The following is a 16164-nucleotide window of genomic DNA, read 5'->3' as shown; positions in this document are numbered from 1 at the left end:
ATATTAAACTTTGCTGTTGTAAGCTGTGTTGATGCAATTCTTGTGTTTACATGAGGTCCCTGATTATTTTGTCATCAGTACTGTCCCCTAGCACTTGAAAATAAAGTACTTTGTTGTTAATAAATCATCTTGAAGACATATACTCAAGATGAAGAGAATGACCAGGTTCAAACATACATAAAAAAACACGAGTTATTTGTTGAGTAATCAGTCTTTTTGTTGATGATAAAATGATGATAAAATGTCATGTGATGCCTTGCACAGATAGAAATTTTTCTTGGAAATAAATAAACGTGTCACTTGTTTTGATCTGGAAAAAACATGCTGAAAATGATAGATGAAAAACAATAACCAGCTTCATAAGTGATTGGAACACCTTCCCTGTGGACACCATAATATGACAGTCATTTGATGGAACACATTTGATTAATTAAAAATTGTTTGTATGTAATAAAGACATGACAACAACTGTCAGCAGGGGTGATATGAAAGCTGTCACGGATGGAAATAAATAAAGTCTGAGGGGAAATGAAAAGTATTTGAGAGCAAAAACTAGTTTTACAGCGTCCTATTAAATGTGTATTTTCATACAGTGTGGCTACAGATGACCAATTTTAGGTCATGTTCATAGAAGTTCTAATAAGGAAAATGCTATTTCAGGGCTTAGAGATATGCTGCTGTATTTGACTGTAATTTAGTTATAATAAAGTAGATCCACTGCCAAGAACAGCATATAGCCTGAACTAAGACATTGCAAACTTACTCGACTAGCCAACTATAATAATCTGGGGGACATTCACAACCTGACATGATGACACTGAACCTACACTTATGGTGCAAGCTATCCTAAAGGTGAGAAAAGACTCCTCTGAGAGGAAGGTGAACTAAGGTGATCCTTTCACTCTATTGTTTCTTGGGTACAGTGTTACAGATCCACTGAGCATTGTGCATATGTAAGAGTTAAATTGTACCTTAAATTTGCCTGTTATCTTCGCCAAGGCAGTTTCTTTGTGTAGCAGTACTTGCTAATTTAGATCATCACTTGAAAGTCCAGTTCTGACCACCTGCAGGTGCATTTGATCTCCTAAACTTTGGCAAAGCAGCAACTCTTAAGCTTGAATTTGATTTTGGGACATGTTTGGGACAAAGTTGTAATTACCCAAACGTACTCTGTAGGGTTGATGGGGAGAAAAGATTGTGCTGGAAAGCCAAAAAAAATTCAATGTTTTCAATGCACTGTGTTCAGACACAGACTGACCCAGTGGTACAAGTCATTTGCGCCAAATGTTCTGTCTCAGGAGCCTGAGGATATTACAGCAGAACTCAGGTTTGACTACCTGATCCTGGGAGAGCAAACCCACGGTGCACAGCCCTGCAAAAGTATGCTACTGATGCAACTCCTGACCTGGTGCACCTTCGTCAGGTTTTCTTTTGGACACTGCAGGCTATAACAATGAAAACATAAACTTAAGCTCCAGCTCGTGTCACTAGCAATAAATACTTATAGGTTTTCAGAATGGAAGGAATGCATCTGTTTTTAATGCCAGCACCATCTGAGAGACAGATTTCCCAGGTTCTCCAATTATTACTTTTCTGATGTTACACCAAGAGTTTAATACGTACACAACTTGTCCACTCATTTGTTCCTCCTGTCCTAACTTCCTCTGAAATGCTTGGCAAGCAAATTCAAAATGACCATACATCAAAAAATAGACATCTGGAGACTTCTTGGGAACTTATCTTGTTTATGTTTGAGTTTCCCGTGAAGTGTCAAATGGGTATTAATTTTACTTCAACTTTGATTGAATGAAAGTTTTTAAGAAAATAATGGGCTGAATCTCAGGGTACTTCTACCAAATTTATGTAAAATTAACCATAGTCATACCAACCTAAAATCAAGCAATCAAGATGTCAGGCAAAATGCACAATGTCTGGAAGAAAACATAATCAGGAAAATGAGTAGAAAACAAAACAATAAAATAGCCCTGATGCAGAAAGCATCATTCACTCATGGCTAATCTGCAAACCTCCTCCGCCTCCCCTGACACTGATAACAATATAGCCAGCAGATCAACACTCCAAGCAGCTACTTGGTGCTCTACATGGTGCTGAGGTGGTGGTGGGTGGATACACTGACAAAAATCTCCTTCAATAATGTCCTCCCTAACCATTCAATTACAGCACCCTTGTATCTTAATGCTTTTGGAATACGCTGGAAGCAACAAACTCGATTTGTTGCTGATCCCGGGGGGATAGTATAGGAAGTGATGGTATAGGAAGAATTTTAAGAAGAAAGTGAGCAGACAGACGGCCAGGCAGGTTTTAGCTATTGGATGGAGCAAGGACAGGACGGAAGAATGAAGTGATGGCTAGTATCCGACCAGAATGAGAAACTGCTCATAGAAACGGGAGTCTGGGATGCCAGAGCCAGCTCAAACACTTTAACGTGCAGCACCTCCTGTGTTAAAGATTTATAAGTGGAGGAAGTGGCACTGGCTTCGCTGTTTGGTCTGATTTGAGGCCTGAGGGACTCAGCCCCCAGGGAAGGATCAACCTTCACCGCCCAACCTGTAATTAGTGATTAACGGTAAGGTCCTGACTTTTGATTTACTCTCCTCTGCTCTCAGAATGGGATGTTGGTCAGTGGCACGGGGAGAGGTAAATCACCTATTGCACTGGAGGCAACAAGCTTGTCCAAGAAAATAGCCTCTGCCTAGAGGACGTTGCAAAGGGCCAGCTGCATGAAGACAAATTGCACCAAGGTTGCTTAGCCAACCCTCTTACTCCATCCTCTATCATGCTCTGTCGCCCTCTTTCTCAAATACACGCTCACTCGAGCTGTCTTTCTTCACCAAGTCTTTCATTCCTTTTTAACTTACTCCCTCCCCTCACTCTTAATGACATTCAATATTACCAAAGCTGAACGTCTGTGTAGCCCCAATTGCTTTTGAGTTTGACATTTTGAAGCGTACATAAAAGTATTTCTCCCTGATGCTCAGTATTCATAGATCATATGCACATGCAAGACTCAAAGGTAAAAAAAAAAAAAAAAAACCCACCCCAAAAAAACAGAATACACATTCATCTGAATACTCTCTGATCTTGGATGGTTGACTTGATTTGTGCAAACTCTCTCCCAAAGCAAGAAGAATGGAGTCTCTGCTTTTGTGTTTTTGAGATAGCGCATGAATGACTCGGTGGACTTGGATGTTTGGCAGAAACAGAAAATAGTTTGACTGCTGAAAGATTCCCATTTCCTTTGTTTTCCCAAAGAAGATTCACATTTTTGCTTTTCATGTTGAACGGCTGTGGTTTGTTGCACTACTTTAAAAAAAAAAAAAAGATTCCCCGTACAATAAGAAACAAAACACTAATCAGGCAAATTTTTTTATGCCTATTAAGACAAACCCACATGTTGACAGGGAGACATCACCCCTTTCCTTAATTCCAGGTTGTATTTTTTTTTCCTAGTGATGCATATACAGCTTAGCTGCAAAGAGCAAAAAGCACAGTCTTTGACATGAGTGGGGAAACTTGGTGAGAGAGTACAAATGAAAGGTTTAATGTCACCATAATTATTGTTCAGTGAGAAAAAAAAAAAAAGATGTGTTCAGGATAAAATTACAACTTACAATGTTACCTATAATAACTTGATTGCATGCTACAAAAACACCAATTATTTCAAAATCTTATGTAGAGTAAAAAGAATAAAAGCTGAGGCCTGCACAGTAAATACATGATTTTTTTTACAGTAGTGTTTCTAACACAAAGATCTTTCACTAAACCACCATACGTTTTCCTAATTGCATAAATATGTTATAACAATGTAACGTAATAATGACTCTTATTTAGGTATACTGTTTATGTTAAGAAAAAGTCTTCTAATTCCATTTGAGCTGCTGTTCTTTAGTTTGTCTTGTGCGATGCCCTTATAAGAGTTTTTTAAACAGTGCTTTTTAGCTTAGTTTGCATTTAATTGCTTATGCAAAATAATAAGCAGACAGGAAAATATAAACAGATGCAGACATGGGGCTTGTTAGCTCATCATCTCTTACTGGTAATTAAGATCTTCTGAGCAGATCTTTTGAGCTTTGACATTAATAGCTGTAATCGATATTGTCCGAGGCAGCTGTACTCAACATTTGCACAAGCGAATTCTTCAGTATAAATAATAAATTCATGTTTGTTTACATCGAAAACGCTGCCCCTTAACTTTAGGTCACAGAACAATGAGCTGCCTTTTGTGTTGAATCTGTGCTTTTAAGAGAGATTGTTTCATAATGCACAGCTAGAGGGGCAACATCTCAGCATCTTGTGTCAAATTTCAGCATCTTGTAAAGCAGATACTGTAATAATTGTGCTTTTGCAGCTATATTGCCAAAACAATCTTAAATACTCAAAAAATTACAGGTTTCAGGTAAAAGGTCAGAACATGATTATGACCTTCTTGCACTCTCCTCCCACAAACATTATAAACATGAGGATGGCTGTAAAACACTGACAAATGGCCTTTGTGAGAGCATTACCTCTGGCTGATCAGCCTTTAGTCTGTTTCCAAAACAGCTGCTGGTAGAGATCCTGAGGGACGGCCTGCATTAGTATGCTACAGAGCTTAAGAGGATGTCTAATTGGACTAATTTTATCACAGCCACCTTGTGGAAAACAAGTAATGAAAAAAATCCCCCATCTTTCTGCTGTACGTAAATCACACAGCACTTAAGGTATAGCATAAGAGAGGCTATATTTCAATGACTTTATATTTCTTAAATATTAAAAATTATATATATATATATATATATATATATATATGTGTGTGTGTGTAAAACAGAGAGAACAAGCGAGCATAAAAGACTGTGTAGTGTTCCTGGACCATTCTGCCAAACCTCAGGCACCAGTTTGTGTGCACTAAGGGGGCAGCATATTTAGCACCTTTCCAGTACACTTCTACCCAACTGTCTTTGCCTTCTGCTAGTTTTACACTAACACTACAGCCCAGCTGAACAGCTGCAAATGGTGCATGCCTACACCTTCAAATAGATGACAGGAGATGTTAAATGCTGTAAGAAGCGAATGAATGCAGCAACCCGTTTACGCTGAACTCCTAAATATTCCTGACAGCTAGAAAAGCACATTGAACCTTTCTTAGAGGGCTCTAGAATGTATTCTGAGAGGTTTCTCCTAACTGGGAATTTAAAGCTGATCCTTCAGTGCCCCGTGAACACTGGTGAAGAGTTAATTCACTGAAACCCCACTGTTTCCAACCTCTAATAATGTCACTGTGTACAGAACTAGCTGCCATGGACAAACACGTTTCACAAGTAAGCTCACTGGGTAGCATAAGCACACTGTATCACCATTGTAAAACTGCAGTGCTCACACTGAAATTGGGGTTCATAGTAAAGTCTCCATCTTATAGAAAGTGGAACTAAACAACAAGCGCTAAAACAAATCGGGGCCTAAATGAACCACAGGGTGCTGTGCAATGATGTTCTCTCTTTCAATCTCTTGGTTTTGGCTGTTGATTTGGATTTATCTTACTGTCACACCCATTTTAGAAGTTATGGCCATATTATCCACTGTGTTCTTTGAGATGAAACATATTGGGGGGGGCTCGTTCCACCCAATATGTTACATCTCAAAGAACACAAAGTTTTGGTGCCAAAATCTAACTAATTTAAGGCTGCAAATAAAATAACTACCTGCCTAATATCGAGTAAGAGTGGCCCCACAAAGGAGTCAAATCATATTCTCCTAACAGAGCGCATTGTGTTACCCAGCATCACATCCTCCTCAAACATTATGGCTGCAATATCAACAGTTTCAAGGTGGTCTTAGCATTCATTTCCTTCTTAGCTCTTCAGAGAGCTCTCTCTTCTTCCCCTGGTCCATTCTCAGCACGATGCACACAATAGTACCAAACATCTCAATGAAAGTAACTTTTTTAATATATGCTTTCCACTTAAATATGTTAAATGAATCTTTGGAGATAACTTTGCCACTAACCAAAGACTGACTGAAATATATTTTTAAGTCACTTCATGATTATCTAAAAAAAAGAAATATTTGTACATGCATGGCAAAAAGAGCTTGCCAGAAAGAACAATGTCAATGGGAGCACATACATGGATGAGTTATACTATAGTAATGGATTAATCTTTTGCATGCTACACTAAAAAGTACTTCAATTGAGGATTGCTTGGAATTAAAAAGTAATTCAAGTTCTTCTTTTTTTTAAAAACCAGATTCTGGAGATACAGCAGAAACATGTTTGAAAATAAACCATGAATTATGAAACCACTCTAGCACTTCCCCTTGCCTTTGAATGGAACACTCAGCAGGGGTTTTGACAACCAACAGCAGCCAGAGTATCCATTAATTGTCGCTCTACCATGGGTGCTGAATAACAGCAAACTTGACTTAATGGAAGCAAATTTCCCTTGATCAGGCCTGGCTGATGGTTTGGATGTCTAATTATAATATTCACAGACATAACGGGTGTAAGTCAACTAATTTTCATGCCTGGCAAAGTCTGTATTACACCAAACTTGGAATAACATGAGATTTGAGCTGCACTGGGTTAAATGAAAGAATGTGAAAAAATAAACAAGAAATGAAATAAAACCTATATATATATATATATATATATATATATATATATATATATATATATATATTAGGGGTGGGATTTTAACACGTTAATTCTGATTAATTAATTACGAGGAAAATAACAAATTAAATTAAAAATTTTAACGCATTTTAATTGCACTTTGCACCGTGGAACTTTTCTCAGTGCACCAGTTCCAGGCATACAGATTATATCGACGCACAATGTGATAAGAATGATGAGCTGTCCAAATCATATATGTCTATGGTCCACATTCAGGGGCCACATCCTTCGAAGGACCCGGCCCACATAGACCAGGTCTTTCACAGCCCACGAACACTGCACAGGCCGGAAGTGAGCAGCTAGCCTTCATATCAGCGTCACCTGCCATCACCTCAGCGTAGCTCATGTCGCCTAGCAACCGTGACAGCGCGAAGCACAGCTGTGGAAAAGCAGCTGGTTAAACGGAGAACTTTTTCTCCTTTTTTGTGGTTTAATTTTAATTATTTTATTCAAAATAAGCTGTTAAACAAGCATAACACATAACAACATCAAGAAATACAGCTGAGCGAATGATTAATTTCCAACTATATAAGTGAGACATTAATGTTGAATAAAACTATCCAGTTATGATGATTAACTTTAATTTCAGGAGTTTGCTTATCACAGGAGCACTTCCACCCTTCGTTGGTCTATGTAGTAGACTGGTGGGAAATAAACAAAATTTTGAAGTTTAAGCTTATGTATATTGATTCATTCATCAACCAAACTTAAATTAATATTTATCATGTTAAATATTTAAATGTGATTAAAATGTGATTAATTTCAATTAATTAATTACAAAGCTTCTAATTAATTAGATTAATTGTATTAATCAAGTGCCATCCCTGATATATATAACAAATTAAAAATTACAAAAAAAAAAAAAAAAAAAAAATATATATATATATATATATATATATATATATATATATATATATATATATATATATATATATATATATATATATATATATAAAAATATGAATTAATCAAAAAACAGAAGGAAATTGGGACTGTACAGTAGACACCCCCCCCCCAAAAAATAAATGAAATAAATAAATAAAATTTGATTGGCAACATAGAATGAAAAAAAAAAACATGCTATAGGTAGACGGATGTGCGGGATAACCCCTACATAAATACACACCACGTATTTTGATGCAGACAGCAGAAAATTCTTTCTCTGTGAGGACCACAACAGTAATATATGATAGCTCATGTTACAGTCCAGCTAAGTTTCTCACAATCCCTCAGGAAGCGGAGGCTTTCTAGCCTCAGCAGAAATCAAAGAGGTACATATATTGAATGTTTGTTCTCTCAGCAGGTGTCAGGGTTCAGATCAATATGTTGATACCCAATAAGAGTGGAGTATGTTACTACTATGAATAAGCAAAATATTGTATATTGCACAAACAAAATGCCACATGCCACATTCTTTTAAGTAGTTTAAAGATATTTTTGGAAAGCTAAAATTAAGTTTATTTCAGTCATGATAAGAGTATACAACCTAAAGTAGGACAAATGCAGTTTACAGTTTAAATGTAAAAGACAAGGCCTCAAATCTGTGTACTGTCTATGGACCTAAGAGGGGGATTGTTTGGAGATAAGATTCAAACTACATAGTTAGCCTCAGGCTGCATTCATCCAGAGAGATCTTTCCAAATACTTTCAAATTCATTTTCACTGTTGTCTGCCAAACAGTGTGCCTCAAGATTGCATTCAGTAGGTGTTCCCAAACTAATAACATTTAAACTGTGTGGTGCATGGGAAAAAGCACATTGTGATTGTACAGCCAACTTCAAAGAGCTTAAAAAGCTCACTAACACAAGGATTCAGTCACTGTGTGCCTTGCATGCATCAGCTTTCAAAAAGCCTCAATCTGAATGCACCCAACTTAGCCAACGTTAAGCTACCTTTTAGATACTGTCCGTTCTTTCAGCTTGTGGATTTGGTACCTGAATTTAAATACATTCAACGTTTATTTGAGAGTGATCAAAGAGTGAAATTGTAAAGTATCCCTTTTTCCTATGTTCCTTTTGAACCAATGCAGCACCTTCTGCTCAGTCCTAAAAGCGGACGGAGGTTTATCTTTCAGCTTTGAGACACTGAATTTCATATTTTGATATATTTGTTGCTTATAAGTATTACATTTCATCTACTGTGCATTGTCCTATCTAGTAGTTGTTTAGCTTGAATTAAGAAAAGTACCTATATGTTGAACAGAAAGGTGTTTTTTTCCACAATACAGGGAATATTTATATTCTACTATTACATTGAGAAAAGTATTGGATGTAGCATTAATGCAGGAAGGATGCAACTAACTACATATAGAATAACAAGCATGCTATATTTTTCAGGAGAGAGCAACATCTGCTTATTAAAATAAAATAACTGAAGTGCAGCTAACACATACTGACTACACTTGGTACAAAATAAAGTGTACCAACTACTTTGTATAAAACACCTTCTGTTTTTGTAAACTCTCACATGTAACTGCTGTATGTAGTGTAATACATTACACATTATACCATATGTGTCTTTAGTGAGGTATGTATACTCTCATGATTGAGTGTATTTTCATGTTGTAATACCATATGATTACTCATACTTTGTTCTACTCCAATATGACTGCATACAGCATGATTAATCTTAAATTGAATTATACTTTCTGAGGGTCTTTCTTATCCTGTCTATGTATGTAAAATGTTGGCTAAGTAGTACCCTCGCCAAATTGAGTTATTCCATCACAGGAAATATGGTTTGCTTGTCACTTGTCTACATCACTTCGTAACACACCAGCGTAATGCCTTTTGGCCGCTAGCCTGGCACATCTTAAAATGAAGAATATGCAGCTGCCTCAACTAAATCCAGGTGCAGCCAGCTGCCTGGCAGTGTGCTATTAATTCATCGCTAGAGACACTTCTTCTAAATGTAAATCTCAGCTATGAGCAAAGCTCCAAGAGCAAACAGAAGAGCCTTTACGCACTTACAGCATCTAGCTAACTAAATATATAATAATTACTTTAATTTTAATGGCAAATTCTCCACAACAACAGAAAAATTCCCACATGTATAGTGCTGGTACACTGCATGCCTAATGTATAAGGGTTGCCTTGATGGCAGAAATTCAACATTAATATCGATACCTAAAATGGTGTCGAAATGGGAAGTTTACCGTCCTCTCAAAATTCCTCCTAAAGTGTTCAGTGTTGCAAATGTCACCTTCTTCAGCTGCTAGTGCAGGGAGGGGCTGTGTGCCTGCCTGTCTACGGGAGTGCTGTGCGAAGTTTGGTGTGTGTGTGTGTGTGTGTGTGTGTGTGTGTGTGTGTGTGTGTCAGCGAGAGGAGGCAAAGTTGGCACTGTTGGTACTGATACTGTCAATAATGAGCATTTAACCCAATATCATTTTTTAGCATCAATTATTATCATTTTTTCTGACAAACCTAGCCATGGCTAAAACTACTGTTTTCTCTCTGAAATCTTTTGCTCACATTTGCAGCATTTTAATACAACTGAAAACTGTTAAAATGGTTATTCTCACTTACATGGTTTTTTTTTTTTTTTTGGTTGTCAGACAACAAAATAGTATGAAACCATTTTTCAACTCACTGCTCTGCACTGCTAAAATCCTAATAACCATTATCTGCACAAGTTAAACACAATGGCTGTGCTGTAATTTCAGTTGGATACAATTGATCACTCAGAGAGAACGCAACTGAGAGCCTAATGTGGCTAAAGCAACGACTTTTTGGTTGCAGCTGACGCTTACAGCATTTACAAAAATAACTTTGTTATTGTTAACGAGTTAATGACACTTTGTTTTTGTAAATGCCAACTGACCAATCAGAGCAGGCTGGGCTTTTTGGAAGAGGGGTGTTATAGAAACAGAATGTAAAACTGCTTCAGGCAAACGATAAAAAGAGCAATATATAGTATGAGAAAAATAATTCAAAACATTAAAGCATGTAAACGTATTCTATTAGACCCCAAAAATAAAATCATGTGCCTGGTAATGAGCATAATATGGGTGCTTCAGTGTCTGCGATGATGTATTCTGTCACTCTCCTAGCAAGTTAATGACACTTTGTGATGGATGACACCTTATCTGTTTACCCATGATGCACTGAGCTATCACTCACCAAATTATTCAACAATGACATGGTGCTCACTATCAGCAGTGTGGCAGATATCATTCATATCTGTAACATCATCTAATTAAAAGACATCACTTCTGCCAGACAGCTTCCTTACTGCTAGCTGAAGCAAATTGATTCTCAACCCCCTTCCAGTCTATGCAAAGAAGGGATGAATAATGCATGGACATTAAAATCTTATCTTCTGTCCTGACAAACAATGTTGCAATGCTTTGAATATTCCATAAAGGTGTGCAAAGGGTCCTTATTAGCGCAGCAGTCAGACAGGTGCCGTTTTCATGGAGAGTCATTCTGCTTTACTGCTGTTTTCCAAGCCACGCCGTAATACTGGATACACTGAATCAACGGATTTACTTTATGATGGTGCTCAGTTTACGGCAGCGCTTAAGGTATTTGCATAGATTTTTATAGCTGCCACTCAGAGATTATGTTGGCAATGAAGTGAGAAACTATAACTTTACAATGTATTTCTACCCCAAGCTCTGTGACCAGGCCTCTATAAGACTACTACCTGCAAGTCACTGAAATAAATGTTCAGTGCTCTGACTCAAATTTATACTGGAGATGCCTGTTATTGGAGTATTATTAGCAGCAGTGCTTCGGCCCACTCAGATTTAAAAAAAGGAAAGAAAATTAAGAGTGTGTTTATATATAGTACTTTGTACCTAGACAGAACACTACCACCAGTAATAAAACAGATTAGCCACGCTCAGTAAAACTGATTGATTTGTGTGTTTTTTTTTTAGTAAATTCAATAAACTACAAAAACAATGCTTTTCCAATTAGCATTTATGTACTGATGTGAATCATATAGATAATGTGTGATATGGGGCATCAGTGCAAAATACAGTATATAGTGCAGTTATCTGCCTGAAATATTTCATTTGAGGGGGCCTGGAGGTCTTCCCAGCAGAGTGACCAGGTGTTCCATTTCCTTGTCCCTTATACCACGTTTTGAGCCATGTCTCGCATTTTGTTTTCAAAAATCGACACTGTAGGACAGACATTTTTTTCTTCAAGTCTGGATTTCAATAAATGGCTATGAAGAACGCAGGGAAGCCTGTCATTCTGACCCAACTAGAAGTCATGACTCACATATGATTTTAACAATCAATTTCACAATAACTGCCAACAAACGCCAGCAACCACTCACCAACTGGTCTGAGATTACAGACCAGTTTTTGGCATGCACAAAAATCAGGCACGCCCTACTGCGAAGTCTTTTTTGTCTTATATTGGACTCTAGACGAGACTGTAATGCACAAAACGTTGTATTCCACAGGACATGAAAATAGTTAACAGGATATTGATCTCATCATGACAATATTTAATGATGTCATCAATCAAGTGAGCAGGATGGTTGGTTTTTTTGTTTTTTTTTTATGAATGATATCTCAGCTTTCTTTTGTTTTTAATGTACCATTTTGCCAGTTGATTATCTGTGCAGATGGTGCTTTACCGCAAGGTAACAGTATTTTTATATATGTGGTGTATGTGTATATATATATATATATAAAATGCAAATGGTGTGGGTAAGTGAGCAGCAAGCACTGAAACAGAAAAGGTAACAATCACTAATGTACAGCTAAGGAAAATACAAAAGTTATTTCAAAAGAGTATTTTAATGCTAGAAGTTGCAAAATATCTTCTGCCCATTAAATTCCCACCCTGGACGTGGAGAGGAATGTTTGTGAGAAGGGTTGAAAATCGTGGTCTGTGGGAGCTAGGAGAGCTGTTTGCATGGAAGACCGGGATGAATGCTAATGACATGCCGATTCTCTCCTACAGTATGGTACCTGTCAGCATATTGAGCTTTTTGCACCAATAAATAAATAAATACACACATAAATAAATAAATACTACAGTATTAGGTTGGACACTTTGGGGGAATATGTACAGCATATTGTTGCATATGGAGTATCCCTTTCATAGCGCATAATTTTTGAAGTATTAAAATTAATTACACAAAGCAGATACACACTGTACTAAGATTAGTGGCAGACAACTTAGTGCAATGTAATGCTGAACGTAAACATGCATGACAGTGATCGTTGGCGTTACGCTGTTGCTGAAATGTATCTGGAAAGGCAGCGTGTCATCTGCACGGGCTTATTCCCCATAGTTGTAAGCGCAGGCCTAAATCTTTGGATCCTTCCTGTAGCTTTTCCTCAGCCTAAATATTTAGCACAGAGCCCCTCACATTTCTGGCACATTTCTGTAGAGCACTTGCCCTCTTGTATCATATCTAAAAATGGACCCTTCACTGAGAGGACCCAGCAGTAATCAATTCACGTTTAAATTTAGATTATACCTTTTGTTTAAAAACATTTGCAGTGCCATTAAATAATTGTTTTATACTTTTATGTTCATTAGTCAGCAAAAACAATGGTGTGCAAGCATCACTTCCTGTGTTCTCTTGCCTGCTCGGTGTGCACAACCTCTACTTCGTTTAATACAAGCAAATGTCTACATCAGTGTTTTAAAGAACGATTCACATTTATGATTCTGTTAAAATTACAGAACCCCTGAGCAAATATAAAATGTATGAATATACACTGTAGCACGCTGTAAACAAATGCACTTCCATTATCACTGCTCCTTCTGGTGGATGCACAAGACAATACCACCAGTTTTCCTAAATGCTGCTTAGGGCCGTCCCCACTCGTGGGATCTAATTTTGGCCAAAGATCGGCCACGGACCCGCCGAGGTCCCGTCAAGGATCGTCTGACAATTTCAAGTGGTTGTATCTGTATAACACGAAGTGATCAAGTGCATGCAAATCCTACATATCAACATTTCAAAACTCTCAGTATTAATAACGTGCACCACATTTAGTTTGTTGGGATTTAGTGACCGTTGCCTTCCATGGACAATTTTCTGCATTCTGGTAAGAATTTATGAACCAATTTGTACATTTTCCTCACCAATTTATAGCAGTAAGGCTCAGGTAATACTTAAAAACATTTCTCATTTGAATCTTTGCTGAATCAACACAAACAGTGAAATAACTTGTTTAAATGTCTTACCTGTCATGTTAAGATTTTATTTAAATTTACAACACATATTTGTTTTTTTGGGTTCATATCTTCTTTTAATCAGGCTGACTGAAAACTACAAGGGTAGGCAACATCACCTTGGAATTAGCAAACTACAGTAGGAGGGATATTTACATTGAAACTTGAAAAACAGTGTGCTGTAGTACATGTAGCTCACACGTTGGTAGTAAATTTAGACAACAAAAAAAATGGATGTCGCTTTCGGATTCGAAAAGTGAGGCCAATGTGGACGTGCCTTAAACCTGCCTTCTTTTCTCAGGGTCACCAAGTGGAAAAAAGACTTCTAGTTGTATAGTGATCTATGTGAAAATGGCCCTTGGCTCCCTTGCTCTGTGACCTCTGGACAGAGTCAGAAAGGAGGATGTGCTCATTTACTAACCACTTGTCATTCACAAGTCCTTAGCCAATGAGCCTAAGGTTCCACAGTCAGATCCATTTTCACTTGTCAGCTCCAGTTCCAAAAGCTCGAGATACCCATGATGAAAATACTCCGTTTGAGGACTTCACAAACCAGCTTGTGATGTTATGGTTACAATGTCCATATATTTTAGGTTTTAAATCTTGGAGATAAAACATCTTAATACTGGCCCTTCTCCTCCACCTTCTGGTTCCTCCATGGTTAGAAGGGCATCTTTCCATAGAGGTAAGCATAAATTTAACTGCTTCTCAAATTGAGGGAGTAGGGGCGGGTTAGAGGACCGTTGGCTTTCCTGTCAATATCTACAATTAAGACACTTCGGAGCACACTGTAGTTATTATCACCTCTCTACTGAATATATGACCTGTTATCTCCTGATTAGATAAGTAATTTATATTGATATTAGTGGAACTAAAATTTTCAGTTGAGTCATTAAGTCTCTAGAGATGGCGGCCTTTTTATCACCCTTCCTTTCTGAGCTGAGGGCCTATCTTGGAAGCAGCAAAGCATTTAGTAGAAAGAAACATGTTTGAAGATGAATAAAGTGAAGAAGACACAAGCTGCGAATATCATGACCTCCAGATATGTAAACACTTGTGTACACAGAGTATTCAGTACTGAATACTAGGTGAACTTGCTTTGAGCAATCCAATACTGCCCACATGGAAAAGAAACCAACAAAAATAAATGTTTATGCTTGATATACATTTTTGGTCTCATAAGACTTATATCCCACACTATGGTATATGCAAGAAAGTGGCAAATTTAGCATTTTTTCATGCTACATAAAGAACTGAATAGGAAGTAAATATGTTGCAGGAGGACATTTACTATTGGAAGTATTGTTGACATGCTTCTCTTTATTTTCCATATCCATATATTTAAAAATCCTGTCAAGTTGAGTTGTTGACAAAGACACAGTACTCAACTGTGCTAAGCATATTATGTATTGATTGCCTCCGACACTCTTAACGTCAATATAACAGCAATTCCCAGTAAAGAGTCTTAATGAAATGGCTTATCCAAAGATTAATTCTACAGTTGGATAATTTTCCATTGTTGCTAATAGGAACATAAAGTGCACATAAGGATAAAGAAATAAAAAAAAAAAAAAGTCTAAAAGAGGAGTGGAGTAAGGCAGGCTGAAAGAAAACCCCATCACAGAGGGGGAGATTTACTCACTTTAAATATCCTATTCCTTGTGAGCAGTTAGCTGGAAGCTTGAAAAAAAAATCATCTGAAACCTGAAAGGAAGAGACAACTCAACTCTTCAAAGAAATCTCACCCCACATTGGATGGTGTTCTGTCTTTCCGTGACTTGCCAGAAGGGGTTTTCTCTCCCACACATTCATGTATGATGTGAAATCCAACAGACTAGATGAAACTCTTGCACTTTGCCATTTGCTCCCCGTGACTTTTTTTTTTTGTGTCTGCTCTAAGAAATGCTTCAAATACAAAGAGCTGATAAGATGAAGGTTGATTATGAATTCTCTCCCACTGCTAAATGTGTCAAGCCAGCCAAATGTCAGAGGATATTCTGTCAGAGGATATTGAGCTGACTGAAAATGTCAGACAGGGAGGAACCGTGAATGGGAAGGAAACAAAAGCCAGAAAATGGTGCACATGTGTTAGTGTGACTCAGATATCATAGAGCATCTGTCATCTTTATGCTGCCTAATGATAGGGATTTGGTTTGAACTACTGTTTCTAAGAAGTTGTGACCTGCTTTTCTTTTGAACCATTTCCACTTTAAAACTCCTTCAGTGGTACAACACTGCTGGCAACCATCTGCAGATCTCAGTCAGGAAACTTTGGCAAGACATCAAATATTTTTTCCAGGTTTACCACCATCGTAACTTTGTAATGTCCAAGAGCACAGAAGCAGACTG

The 16164-nt window shown here is 37.5% G+C and overlaps 1 protein-coding gene across 2 annotated transcripts in view; it reads right to left on the bottom strand.

Moving 5' to 3' along the window:
* The window catches only part of fstl5 (follistatin-like 5), a 208425-nt gene that overhangs the window by 76723 nt on the left and 115538 nt on the right, over positions 1 to 16164 (bottom strand). The gene's annotated exons all lie outside the window — the stretch shown is intronic.

Source organism: Archocentrus centrarchus, chromosome 10 (genome assembly GCF_007364275.1).
Source record: "Archocentrus centrarchus isolate MPI-CPG fArcCen1 chromosome 10, fArcCen1, whole genome shotgun sequence".
Classification (NCBI taxonomy): domain Eukaryota; kingdom Metazoa; phylum Chordata; class Actinopteri; order Cichliformes; family Cichlidae; genus Archocentrus; species Archocentrus centrarchus.
Note: the sequence above shows the minus strand (reverse complement) of the source record. Positions and strands in the feature narration are given on the sequence as shown.